This window comes from Thalassophryne amazonica, chromosome 2, assembly GCF_902500255.1.
Source record: "Thalassophryne amazonica chromosome 2, fThaAma1.1, whole genome shotgun sequence".
Lineage (NCBI taxonomy): Eukaryota > Metazoa > Chordata > Actinopteri > Batrachoidiformes > Batrachoididae > Thalassophryne > Thalassophryne amazonica.
The window spans coordinates 141,349,797-141,363,292 of NC_047104.1; the positions used below are offsets into that span (position 1 = coordinate 141,349,797).

General features: G+C 33.0%; 1 protein-coding gene across 1 annotated transcript in view; it reads left to right on the forward strand.

Annotated features, from left to right (window-relative positions):
* Positions 1–13,496, forward strand: part of LOC117531833 (very long-chain acyl-CoA synthetase-like) — a 113,177-nt gene that overhangs the window by 15,226 nt on the left and 84,455 nt on the right. The window lies entirely within an intron of this gene.

Sequence of the window (13,496 nt, forward strand, 5' to 3'; positions counted from 1 at the left end):
AATAATAGTACTGCTATGTGACTAAAAAACATTAATACAGGTTTTGAGTATATTTCCTATTGTTACATGGGAAACAAGGTACCGGTAGATTCAGTAGATTCTCACAAATCCAACAAATCAAATCAATTTTATTTATATAGCACCAAATCACAACAACAGTTGCCCCAAGGTGCTTTATATTGTAAGGCAAAAGCCATACAATAATTACAGAAAAACCCCAACGGTCAAAACGACCCCCTGTGAGCAAGCACTTGGCGACAGTGGGAAGGAAAAACTCCCTTTTAACAGGAAGAAACCTCCAGCAGAACCAGGCTCAGGGAGGGGCAGTCTTCTGCTGGGACTGGTTGGGGCTGAGGGAGAGAACCAGGAAAAAGACATGCTGTGGAAGACAGCAGAGATCAATCACTAATGATTAAATGCAGAGTGGTGCATACAGAGCAAAAAGAGAAACACTGATCCGAATTGGGAGCTGGTTCCACAGGAGAGGAGCCTGAAAGCTGAAGGCTCTGCCTCCCATTCTACTCTTAAAAACCCTAGGAACTACAAGTAAGCCTGCAGTCTGAGAGCGAAGTGCTCTATTGGGGTGATATGGTACTAAGAGGTCCCTAAGATAAGATGGGACCTGATTATTCAAAACCTTATAAGTAAGAAGATGAATTTTGAATTCTATTCTAGAATTAACAGGAAGTCAACGAAGAAAGGCCAATATGGGTGAAATATGCTCTCTCCTTCTAGTCCCCATCAGTACTCTAGCTGCAGCATTTTGAATTAACTGAAGGCTTTTCAGGGAACTTTTAGGACATCCTGATAATAATGAATTACAGTAGTCCAGCCTAGAGGAAATAAATGCATGAATTAGTTTTTCAGCATGACTCTGAGACAAGACCTTTCTAATTTTAGAGATATTGCGCAAATGTAAAAAAGCAGTCCTACATATTTGCTTAATATGCGCATTGAATGACATATCCTGATCAAAAATGACTCCAAGATTTCTCACAGTATTACTAGAGGTCAGGGTAATGCCATCCAGAGTAAGGATCTGGTTAGACACCATGTTTCTAAGATTTGTGGGGCCAAGTACAATAACTTCAGTTTTATCTGAATTTAAAAGCAGGAAATTAGAAGTCATCCATGTCTTTATGTCTGTAAGACATTCCTGCAGTTTAACTAATTGGTGTGTCCTCTGTCTTCATGGATAGATAAAGCTGGGTATCATCTGCGTAACAATGAAAATTTAAGCAATGCTTTCTAATAATACTGCCTAAGGGAAGCATGTATAAAGTGAATAAAATTGGTCCTAGCACAGAACCTTGTGGAACTCCATAATTAACCTTAGTCTGTGAAGAAGACTCCCAATTTACATGAACAAGTTATAATCTATTAGATAAATATGATTCAAACCACCGCAGCACAGTGCCTTTAATACCTGTGACATGCTCTAATCTCTGTAATAAAAGTTTATGGTCAGCAGTATCAAAAGCAGCACTGAGGTCTAACAGGACAAGCACAGAGATGAGTCCACTGTCTGAGGCCATAAGAAGATCATTTGTAACCTTCACTAATGCTGTTTCTGTACTATGATGAATTCTGAAACTTGACTGAAACTCTTCAAATAGACCATTCCTCTGCAGATGATCAGTTAGCTGTTTTACAACTACCCTTTCAAGAATTTTTGAGAGAAAAGGAAGGTTGGAGATTGGCCTATAATTAGCTAAGATAGCTGGGTCAAGTGATGGCTTTTTAAGTAATGGTTTAATTACTGCCACCTTAAAAGCCTGTGGTACATAGCCAACTAATAAAGAGATTGATCATATTTAAGATCGAAGAATTAATTAATGGTAGGGCTTCCTTGAGCAGCCTGGTAGAAATGGGGTCTAATAGACATGTTGATGGTTTGGAGGAAGTAACTAATAAAAATAACTCAGACAGAACAATCGGAGAGAAAGAGTCTAACCAAATACCAGCATTACGAAAGCAGCCAAAGATAACGATATGTCTTTGGGATGGTTATGATTAATTTTTTTCTCTAACAGTTAAATTTTATTAGCAAAGAAAGTCATGAAGTCATTACTAGTTAAAGTTAAAGGAATACTCGGCTCAATAGAGCTCTGACTCTTTGTCAGCCTGGCTACAGTGCTGAAAGGAAACCTGGGGTTGTTCTTATTTTCTTCAATTAGTGATGAGTAGTAAGATGTCCTAGCTTTACGGGGGGCTTTTTTTATAGAGCAACAGAGTCTTTTTCCAGGCTAAGTGAAGATCTAATTAGTGAGATGCCATTTCCTCTCCAACTTACGGGTTATCTGCTTTAAGCTGCGAGTTTGTGTGTTATACCACGGAGTCAGGCACTTCTGATTTAAGGCTCTGTTTTTCAGAGGAGCTACAGCATCCAAAGTTGTGCTCAATGAGGATGTAAAACTATTGACGACATAATCTATCTCACTCACAGAGTTTAGGTAGCTACTCTGCACTGTGTTGGTATATGGCATTGGAGAACATAACAAATAAGGAATCATATCCTTAAACCTAGTTACAGCGCTTTCCGAAAGACTTCTGCTGTAATGAAACTTATTCCCCCTGCTGGGTAGTGCATAAAGTAAATGTAAATGTTATTAAGAAATGATCAGACAGAAGGGGGTTTTCAGGGAATACTGTTAAGTCTTCAATTTCCATACCATAAGTCAGAACAAGATCTAAGGTATGATTAAAGTGGTGGGTGGACTCATTTACATTTTGAGCTTAGCCAGTTGAGTCTAATAATAGATTAAATGCAGTGTTGAGGCTGTCATTCTCAGCATCTATGTGGATGTTAAAATCGCCCACTATAATTATCTTATCTGAGCTAAGCACTAAGTCAGACAAAAGGTCTGAAAATTCACAGAGAAACTCACAGTAACGACCAGGTGGACAATAGATAACAATTGGGACTTCCAATTTGGATGGACAAGACTAAGAGTCAAGCTTTCAAATGAATTAAAGCTCTGGCTGAGTTTTTGATTAATTAATAAGCTGGAATGGAAGATTGCTGGTAATCCTCCTCCTCGGCCTGTGCTACGAGCATTCTGACAGTTAGTGTGACTCGGGGGTGTTGACTCATTTAAACTAACATATTCATCCTGCTGTAACCAGGTTTCTGTAAGGCAGAATAAATCAATATGTTGATCAATTATATAATTACTAACAGGGAGTTAGAAGAGAGACCTAATGTTTAATAGACCACATTTAATTGTTTTAGTCTGTGGTGTAGTTGAAGGTGCTATATTATTTTATTTTATTTTTTAATTTTATGCTTAAATAGATTTTTACTGGTTGTTGGTGGTCTGAGAGCAGGCACCGTCTCTACGGGGATAGGGTATTGGGGGGATGGCAGGGGGAGAGAAGCTGCAACAATAAAAACTTCTCCAAAATTTTTTAAAATGACTTTTTTTCAAACTGAGTTCTGTAGTGTAATCAGCAGGGTATCCACTGTTGTGTGCAGTAAATTTTGTGTCACTACACCTTATGACATTGATGCTATTGAAAATTTAAACAATAAAACTTCTCCCAAATTTTGTAAAATGACTTTTTTTTTCAAACTGAGTTCTGTCGTGTACTCAGACAGGGTACACTGTGTGTGCAGTAAATCTTTGTGTCCACTACACCTTATGGGACATTGTGCTATTGAAAATTAAAACAATAAAAACTTCTCCAACATTTTTTTTCAACTGAGTTTGTTTTTTTTCAAACTGAGTTCTGTAGTGTAATCAGCAGGGTACCACTGTTGTGTGCAGTAAATTTTTGTTGTCACTACACCTTATGACATGATGCTATTGAAAATTTTAAACAATAAAACTTCTCCATTTACCCCCCCCCCCCCCCAATCTCTCTTCAGGTCATTTGTCTTGTTTTGGTGGGGAGGGCTTTGTGGGTGGGCAGAAGGATTTGTGTGTGTATTGTGTTTTTTCTTGAAAAAAAAAGAAAAAGTTATAAAGTATAAAAACAAACACAAACAAAAATATCCAAGATTTTTTTTTAAGTTACATTTTTCCAAACTGAGTTCTGTAGTGTAATCAGCAGGGTACCACTGTTGTGTGCAGTAAATTTTGTGTCACTACCCCTTATAACACTGATGCGATTGAAAATTCCAACAATAAAAAAAAAAAAAAAATTCTCCATTTACCCCCCCCCCCCCCCCCCCCCCCAATCTCTCTTCAGGTCATTGTCTTGTTTTGGTGTGGGAGGGCTTTGTGGGTGGGCAGAAGGATTTGTGTGTGTATTGTGTTCTTTTTCTTGAAAAAAAGAGAAAAGTTATAAAGTATAAAAACAAACAAACAAACAAAAATATCCAAGATTTTTTTTAAAGTTACATTTTTCCAAACTGAGTTCTGTAGTGTATCATCAGGGTACCACTTGTGTGCAGACAATTTTGTGTCACTACCCTTATGACATTGATGCTATTGAAAATTTTAAACAATAAAACTCCCAAAATTTTTTAAAATGACTTTTTTTTTTTCAACTGAGTTCTGTAGTGTAATCAGCAGGGTACCACTGTGTGTGCAGTAAATTTTGTGTCACTACACCTTTTGACATTGATGCTATTGAAAATTTAAAACAATAAAACTTCTCCAAAATTTTTTAAAATGACTTTTTTTTCAAACTGAGTTCTGTAGTGTAATCAGCAGGGTATCATGTTGTGTGCAGTAAATTTGTGTCACTACACCTTATGACATTGATGCTATTGAAAAATTTAAACAATAAACACTTTCTCCAAAATTTTTTAAATGAACTTTTTTTTTCAAAACTGAGTTCTGTAGTGTAATCAGCAGGGTACCACTGTTGTGTGCAGTAAATTTGTGTCACTACACCTTATACCCACTGATGCGATTGAAAATTCAACAATTAAAAAAAAAAAAAAATTCGCCATTTACCCCCCCCCCCCCCCCCCCCAATCTCTCTTCAGGTCATTTGTCTTGTTTTGGGTGGGAGGGCTTTGTGGGTGGGCAGAAGGATTTGTGTGTGTATTGTGTTCTTTTTCTTGAAAAAAAAGAGAAAGTTATAAAGTATAAAAACAAACAAACAACAAAAATATCCAAGATTTTTTTTTAAGTTACATTTTTCCAACTGAGTTCTGTAGTGTAATCAGCAGGGTACCACTGTGTGTGCAGTAAATTTTGTGTCACTACACCTTATGACATTGATGCTATTGAAATTTAAACAATAAAAACTTCTCAAAATTTTTTTTCAAATGAGTTTTTTTTTTTTTTCAAACTGAGTTCTGTAGTGTAATCAGCAGGGTATCACTGTTGTGTGCAGTAAATGTGTGTCACTACACCTATGACATTGATGCTATTGAAAATTTAAACAATAAAACTTCTCCAAAATGTTTTAAAATGACTTTTTTTCTTCAAAACTGAGTTCTGTAGTGTAATCAGCAGGGTATCACTGTTGTGTGCAGTAAATTTGTGTCACTACACCTTATGACATCGATGCTATTGAAAATTTAAACATTAAAAACTTCTCCCCAAATTTTTTAAAATTACTTTTTTTTTTTCAAACTGAGTTCTGTAGTGTAATCAGCAGGGTACCACTGTTGTGTGCAGTAAATTTTGTGTCACTACACTTATGACATTGATGCTATTGAAAATTTAAACAATAAAAACTTCTCCAAAATTTTTTTTAAAATTACTTTTTTTTTTCAAACTGAGTTCTGTAGTGTAATCAGCAGGGTACCACTGTTGTGTGCAGTAAATTTTGTCACTACTCCTTATAACACTGATTGCGATTGAAAATTCCAACAATAAAAAAAAAAAAAAAATTCTCCATTTACCCCCCCCCCCCCCAATCTCTCTTCAGGTCATTTGTCTTGTTTTGGTGTGGGAGGGCTTTGTGGGTGGGCAGAAGGATTTGTGTGTGTATGTGTTCTTTTTCTTGAAAAAAAAAGAAAAAGTTATAAAGTATAAAAACAAACAAACAAACAAAATATCCAAGATTTTTTTTTAAGTTACATTTTTCCAAACTGAGTTCTGTAGTGTAATCAGCAGGGTATCACTGTTGTGTGCAGTAAATTGTGTGTCACTACACCTTATGACATTGATGCTATTGAAAATTTAAACAATAAAAAACTTCTCCAAAATGTTTTAAAATGACTTTTTTTTCTTCAACTGAGTTCTGTAGTGTAATCAGCAGGTATCACTGTTGTGTGCAGTAAATTTTGTGTCACTACACCTTATGACATTGATGCTATTGAAAATTTAAACAATTAAAAACTTCTCCAAATTTTTTTTTCAAATGAGTTTTTTTTTTTTTCTTCAAACTGAGTTCTGTAGTGTAATCAGCAGGGTACACTGTTGTGTGCAGTAAATTTTGTGTCACTACACCTTATGACATTGATGCTATTGAAAATTTAAACAATAAAAACTTCTCCAAAATTTTTAAAATGACTTTTTTTCAAACTGAGTTCTGTAGTGTAATCAGCAGGGTACCACTGTTTGTGTGCAGTAAATTTTTGTTGTCACTACACCTTATGACTTGATGCTATTGAAAATTTAAACAATAAAACTTCTCCAAAATTTTTTAAAATGACTTTTTTTTTTCAAACTGAGTTCTGTAGTGTAATCAGCAGGGTACACTGTTGTGTGCAGTAATTATGGTCACTACACCTTATGACATTGATGCTATTGAAAATTTAAACAATAAAACTTCTCCAAATTTTTTTTAAAATTACTTTTTTTTTCAAACTGAGTTCTGTAGTGTAATCAGCAGGGTACCCTGTGTGTGCAGTAAATTTTGTGTCACTACTCCTTATAACCACTGATGCCGATTGAAATTCCAACAATAAAAAAAAAAAAAATTCTCCATTTACCCCCCCCCCCCCAATCTCTCTTCAGGTCATTTGTCTTGTTTGGTGTGGGAGGGCTTTGTGGGTGGGCAGAAGGATTTGTGTGTGTATTTGTGTCTTTTTCTTGACAAAAAAAGAAAAGTTATAAAGTATAAAACAAACAAACAAACAAAAATATCCAAGATTTTTTTTTTAAGTTACAATTTTTCCAAACTGAGTTCTGTAGTGTAATCAGCAGGGTATCCACTGTTGTGTGCAGTAAATTGTGTGTCACTACACCTTATGACATTGATGCTATTGAAAATTTAAACAATAAAACTTCTCCAAAATTTTTTTCAAGAGTGCTTTTTTTTCTTCAAACTGAGTTCTGTAGTGTAATCAGCAGGGTATCCACTGTTGTGTGCAGTAAATTTTGTGTCACTACACCTTATGACATTGATGCTATTGAAAATTTAAACAATAAAAACTTCTCCAAAATTTTTTAAATGACTTTTTTTCAAACTGAGTTCTGTAGTGTAATCAGCAGGGTATCACTGTTGTGTGCAGTAAATTTTGTTGTCACTACACCTTATGACATTGATGCTATTGAAATTTAAACAATAAAACTTCTCCAAAATTTTTTTTCAAATGAGTATTGTTTTTTTCTTTTTTTTTTTTCAAACTGAGTTCTGTAGTGTAATCAGCAGGTACACTGTTGTGTGCAGTAAATTTTGTGTCACTACACCTTATGACATTTGCTGCTATTGAAAATTTAAACAATAAAAACTTCTCCAAATTTTTTAAAATGACTTTTTTTTCAAACTGAGTTCTGTAGTGTAATCAGCAGGGTACCACTGTTGTGTGCAGTAAATTTTGTGTCACTACACCTTCTGACATTGATGCTATTGAAAATTTAAACAATAAAAACTTCTCCAAAATTTTTTCAAATGACTTTGTTTTTTTTCAAACTGAGTTCTGTAGTGTAAATCAGCAGGGTATCACTGTTGTGTGCAGTAAATTATGTCACTACACCTTATGACATTGATGCTATTGAAAATTTAAACAATAAAAACTTCTCCCAAATTTTTTTCAAATGAGTTTTTTTTTTTTTTTTTTTTCAAACTGAGTTCTGTAGTGTAATCAGCAGGGTACCCTGTGTGCAGTAAATTTTGTGTCACTACACCTTATGACATTGATGCTATTGAAAATTTAAACAATAAAAAACTTCTCCAAAGTTTTTTTTCAAATGAGTTTGTTTTTTTTTCAAACTGAGTTCTGTAGTGTAATCAGCAGGGTATCACTGTTGTGTGCAGTAAATTGTGTTTACTACACCTTATGACATTGATGCTATTGAAAATTTAAACAATAAAAACTTCTCCAAAATTTTTTTTAAAATGACTTTTTTTTTTTTCAAACTGCGTTCTGTATTGTAATCAGCAGGGTATCACTGTTGTGTGCAGTAAATTTTGTGTCACTACACCTTATGACATTGATGCTATTGAAAATTTAAACAATAAAAACTTCTCCAAAATTTTTTTCAAATGAGTTTTTTTTTTTTTTTTTTTTCCAAACTGAGTTCTGTAGTGTAATCAGCAGGGTATCACTGTTGTGTGCAGTAAATTTTGTGTCACTACACCTTATGACATTGATTGCTATTGAAAATTTAAACAATAAAAAACTTCTCCAAAATTTTTTTAAAATGACTTTTTTTCAAACTGAGTTCTGTAGTGTAATCAGCAGGGTACCACTGTTGTGTGCAGTAAATTTTGTGTCACTACACCTTATGACATTGATGCTATTGAAAATTTAAACAATAAAAACTTCTCCAAAATTTTTTTACAATGACTTTTTTTTTTCAAACTGAGTTCTGTAGTGTAATCAGCCAGGGTATCCACTGTGTGCAGTAAATGTTGTGTCACTACACCTTCTGCCATTGATGCTATGAAAATTTAAACAATAAAAACTTCTCCAAAATTTTTTTCAAATGGAGTTGGTTTTTTTTTTCAAACCTGCAGTCTGTAGTGTAATCGCAGTGGTCACACTGTTGTGTGCAGTAAATTTTGTGTCACTACACCTTATGACATTGATGCTATTGAAAATTTAAACAATAAAAAACTTCTCCAAAGTTTTTTTCAAATGAGTTTGTTTTTTTTTTCAAACTGAGTTCTGTAGTGTAATCAGCAGGGTATCACTGTTGTGTGCAGTAAATTGTGTGTCACTACACCTTATGACATTGATGCTATTGAAAATTTAAACAATAAAAACTTCTCCAAATTTTTTTTCAAATGACTTTTTTTTTTTTCAAACTGAGTTCTGTAGTGTAATCAGCAGGGTATCACTGTTGTGTGCAGTAAATTTTGTGTCACTACACCTTATGACATTGATGCTATTGAAAATTTTAAACAATAAAAACTTCTCCAAAATTTTTTTCAAATGAGTTTTTTTTTTTTTTTTTTTTCCAAACTGAGTTCTGTAGTGTAATCAGCAGGGTACCACTGTTGTGTGCAGTAAATTTTGTGTCACTACACCTTATGACATTGATGCTATTGAAAATTTAAACAATAAAAACTTCTCCAAAATTTTTTAAAATGACTTTTTTTCAACTGAGTTCTGTAGTGTAATCAGCAGGGTACCACTGTTGTGTGCAGTAAATTTTGTGTCACTACACCTTATGACATTGATGCTATTGAAAATTTAAACAATAAAAACTTCTCCAAATTTTTTTTCAAATGACTTTTTTTTTTTTCAAACTGAGTTCTGTAGTGTAATCAGCAGGGTATCACTGTGTGCAGTAAATGTTGTGTCACTACACCTTCTGACATTGATGCTATTGAAAATTTAAACAATAAAAACTTCTCCAAAATTTTTTTCAAATGAGTTTGTTTTTTTTTTCAAACTGAGTTCTGTAGTGTAATCAGCAGGGTATCACTTTTGTGTGCAGTAAATGTGTGTCACTACACCTTATGACATTGATGCTATGAAATTTAAACAATAAAAACTTCTCCAAAATTTTTTTCAAATGAGTTTGTTTTTTTTTTTCAAACTGAGTTCTGTAGTGTAATCAGCAGGGTATCACTGTTGTGTGCAGTAATTGTGTGTACTACACCTTATGACATTGATGCTATTGAAATTTAAACAATAAAAACTTCTCCAAAATTTTTTAAAATGACTTTTTTTTTCAAACTGAGTTCTGTAGTGTAATCAGCAGGGTATCACTGTTGTGTGCAGTAAATTTTGTGTCACTACACCTTATGACATTGATGCTATTGAAAATTTAAACAATAAAAACTTCTCCAAAATTTTTTTCAAATGAGTTTTTTTTTTTTTTTTTTCAAACTGAGTTCTGTAGTGTAATCAGCAGGGTACCTGTGTGCAGTAAATTTTGTGTCACTACACCTTATGACATTGATGCTATTGAAAATTTAAACAATAAAAACTTCTCCACAATTTTTTAAAATGACTTTTTTTTCAAACTGAGTTCTGTAGTGTAATCAGCAGGGTACCACTGTTGTGTGCAGTAAATTTTGTGTCACTACACCTTATGACATTGATGCTATTGAAAATTTAAACAATAAAAAACTTCTCCAAAATTTTTTTAAAATGACTTTTTTTTTTCAAACTGAGTTCTGTAGTGTAATCAGCAGGGTATCCACTGTTGTGTGCAGTAAATTGTTGTGTCACTACACCTTCTGACATTGATGCTATTGAAAATTTAAACAATAAAACTTCTCCAAAATTTTTTTCAAATGAGTTTGTTTTTTTTTTCAAACTGAGTTCTGTAGTGTAATCAGCAGGGTATCACTGTTGTGTTGCAGTAAATGTGTGTCACTACACCTTATGACATTGATGCTATTGAAAATTTAAACAATAAAAACTTCTCCAAAATTTTTTAAAATGACTTTTTTTTTCAAACTGAGTTCTGTAGTGTAATCAGCAGGGTATCACTGTTGTGTGCAGTAAATTTTGTGTCACTACAGCTTATTACATTGATTGCTATTGAAAATTTAAACAATAAAAACTTCTCCAAAATTTTTTCAATGAGTTTTTTTTTTTTTTTTTTTTTCAAACTGAGTTCTGTAGTGTAATCAGCAGGGTACCACTGTCTGTGTGCAGTAAATTTTGTGTCACTACACCTTATGACATTGATGCTATTGAAAATTAAACAATAAAAACTTCTCCAAAATTTGTTAAAATGACTTTTTTTTTTCAAACTGAGTTCTGTAGGTAATCAGCAGGGTACCACTGTTGTGTGCAGTAAATTGTGTGTCACTACACCTTATGACTTGATGCTATTGAAAATTAAACAATAAAAACTTCTCCAAATTTTTTAAAATGACTTTTTTTTTTTCAAACTGAGTTCTAGTAGTGTAATCAGCAGGGTATCACTGTTGTGTGCAGTAAATTTGTGTCACTACACCTTCTGACATTGATGCTATGAAAATTTAACAACCTAAAAACTTCTCCAAAATTTTTTAACTGACTTTTTTTTCAAACTGAGTTCTGTAGTGTAATCAGCAGGGGTATCACTGTGGTGCAGTAAATGTTGTGTCACCTACCCCTTATGACATTGATGCTATTGAAAATTTAAACAATAAAACTTCTCAAAATTTTTTTCAAATGAGTTTTTTTTTTTTTCAAACTGAGTTCTGTAGTGTAATCAGCAGGGTACCACTGTTGTGTGCAGTAAATTTTGTGTCACTACACCTTATGACATTGATGCTATTGAAAATTTAAACAATAAAAACTTCTCCAAAATTTTTTAAAATGACTTTTTTTCAAACTGAGTTCTGTAGTGTAATCAGCAGGGTACCACTGTTGTGTGCAGTAAATTTTGTGTCACTACACCTTATGACATTGATGCTATTGAAAATTTAAACAATAAAACTTCTCCAAAATTTTTTAAAATGACTTTTTTTTTCAAACTGAGTTCTGTAGTGTAATCAGCAGGGTATCACTGTGTGCAGTAAATGTTGTGTCACTACACCTTCTGACATTGATGCTATTGAAAATTTAAACAATAAAAAACTTCTCCAAAATTTTTTCAAATGAGTTTGTTTTTTTTTTTCAAACTGAGTTCTGTAGTGTAATCAGCAGGGTATCACTGTTGTGTGCAGTAAATTTTGTGTCACTACAGCTTATGACATTGATGCTATTGAAAATTTTAAACAATAAAAACTTCTCCAAAATTTTTTTCAAATGATTTTTTTTTTTTTTTTTTCAAACTGAGTTCTGTAGTGTAATCAGCAGGGTACCTGTGTGCAGTAAATTTTGTGTCACTACACCTTATGACATTGATGCTATTGAAAATTTAAACAATAAAAACTTCTCCAAAATTTTTAAAATGACTTTTTTTTTCAAACTGAGTTCTGTAGTGTAATCAGCAGGGTATCACTGTTGTGTGCAGTAATTTTGTGTCACTACAGCCTTATGACATTGATGCTATTGAAAATTTAAACAATAAAAACTTCTCCAAAATTTTTTTCAAATGAGTTTTTTTTTTTTTTTTTTCAAACTGAGTTCTGTAGTGTAATCAGCAGGGTACCTGTGTGCAGTAAATTTTGTGTCACTACACCTTATGACATTGATGCTATTGAAAATTTAAACAATAAAAACTTCTCCAAAATTTTTTAAAATGACTTTTTTTCAAACTGAGTTTCTGTAGTGTAATCAGCAGGGTACCACTGTTGTGTGCAGTAATTGTGTGTCACTACACCTTATGACATTGATGCTATTGAAAATTTAAACAAATAAAAAACTTCTCCAAAATTTTTTAAAATGACTTTTTTTTCAAACTGAGTTCTGTAGTGTAATCCAGCAGGGTATCACTGTTGTGTGCAGTAAATTTTGTGTCACTACACCTTAGGACATTGATGCTATTGAAAATTTAAACAATAAAAACTTCTCCAAAATTTTTTTCAAATGAGTTTTTTTTTTTTTTTTTCTTTCAACCTGAGTTCTGTAGTGTAATCAGCAGGGTACCACTGTGTGTGCAGTAATTTTGTGTCACTACACCTTATGACATTGATGCTATTGAAAAATTTAAACAATAAAACTTCTCCAACATTTTTTAAAATGGACTTTTTTTTTCAAACTGAGTTCTGTAGTGTAATCAGCAGGGTACCACTGTTGTGTGCAGTAAATTTTGGTGTCACTACACCTTATGATCATTGCTGCTATTGAAAATTTAAACAATAAAAACTTCTCCAAAATTTTTTAAAATGACTTTTTTTTTCAAACTGAGTTCTGTAGTGTAATCAGCAGGGTATCACTGTGTGCAGTAAATGTTGTGTCCTACACCTTCTGACATTGATGCTATTGAACATTAAACAATAAAAACTTCTCCAAAGTTTTTTCAAATGAGTTTGTTTTTTTTTCAAAACTGAGTTCTGTAGTGTAATCAGCAGGGTACCACTGTTTGTGCAGTAATGTGTGTCACTACACCTTATGACATTGATGCTATTGAAAATTTAAACAATAAAAACTTCTCCAAAATTTTTTTTCAAATGTTTTTTTTTTTTTTTTTTTTTTTTAAACTGAGTCTGTAGTGTACTCAGCAGGGTACCACGGCTGTGTGCAGTAATTTTGTGTCACTACCACCTTATGACATTGATGATATTGAAAATTTTAAACAATAAAAACTTCTCCCAAAATTTTTAAAATGACTTTTTTTTTCAAACTGAGTTTCTGTAGTGTAATCAGCAGG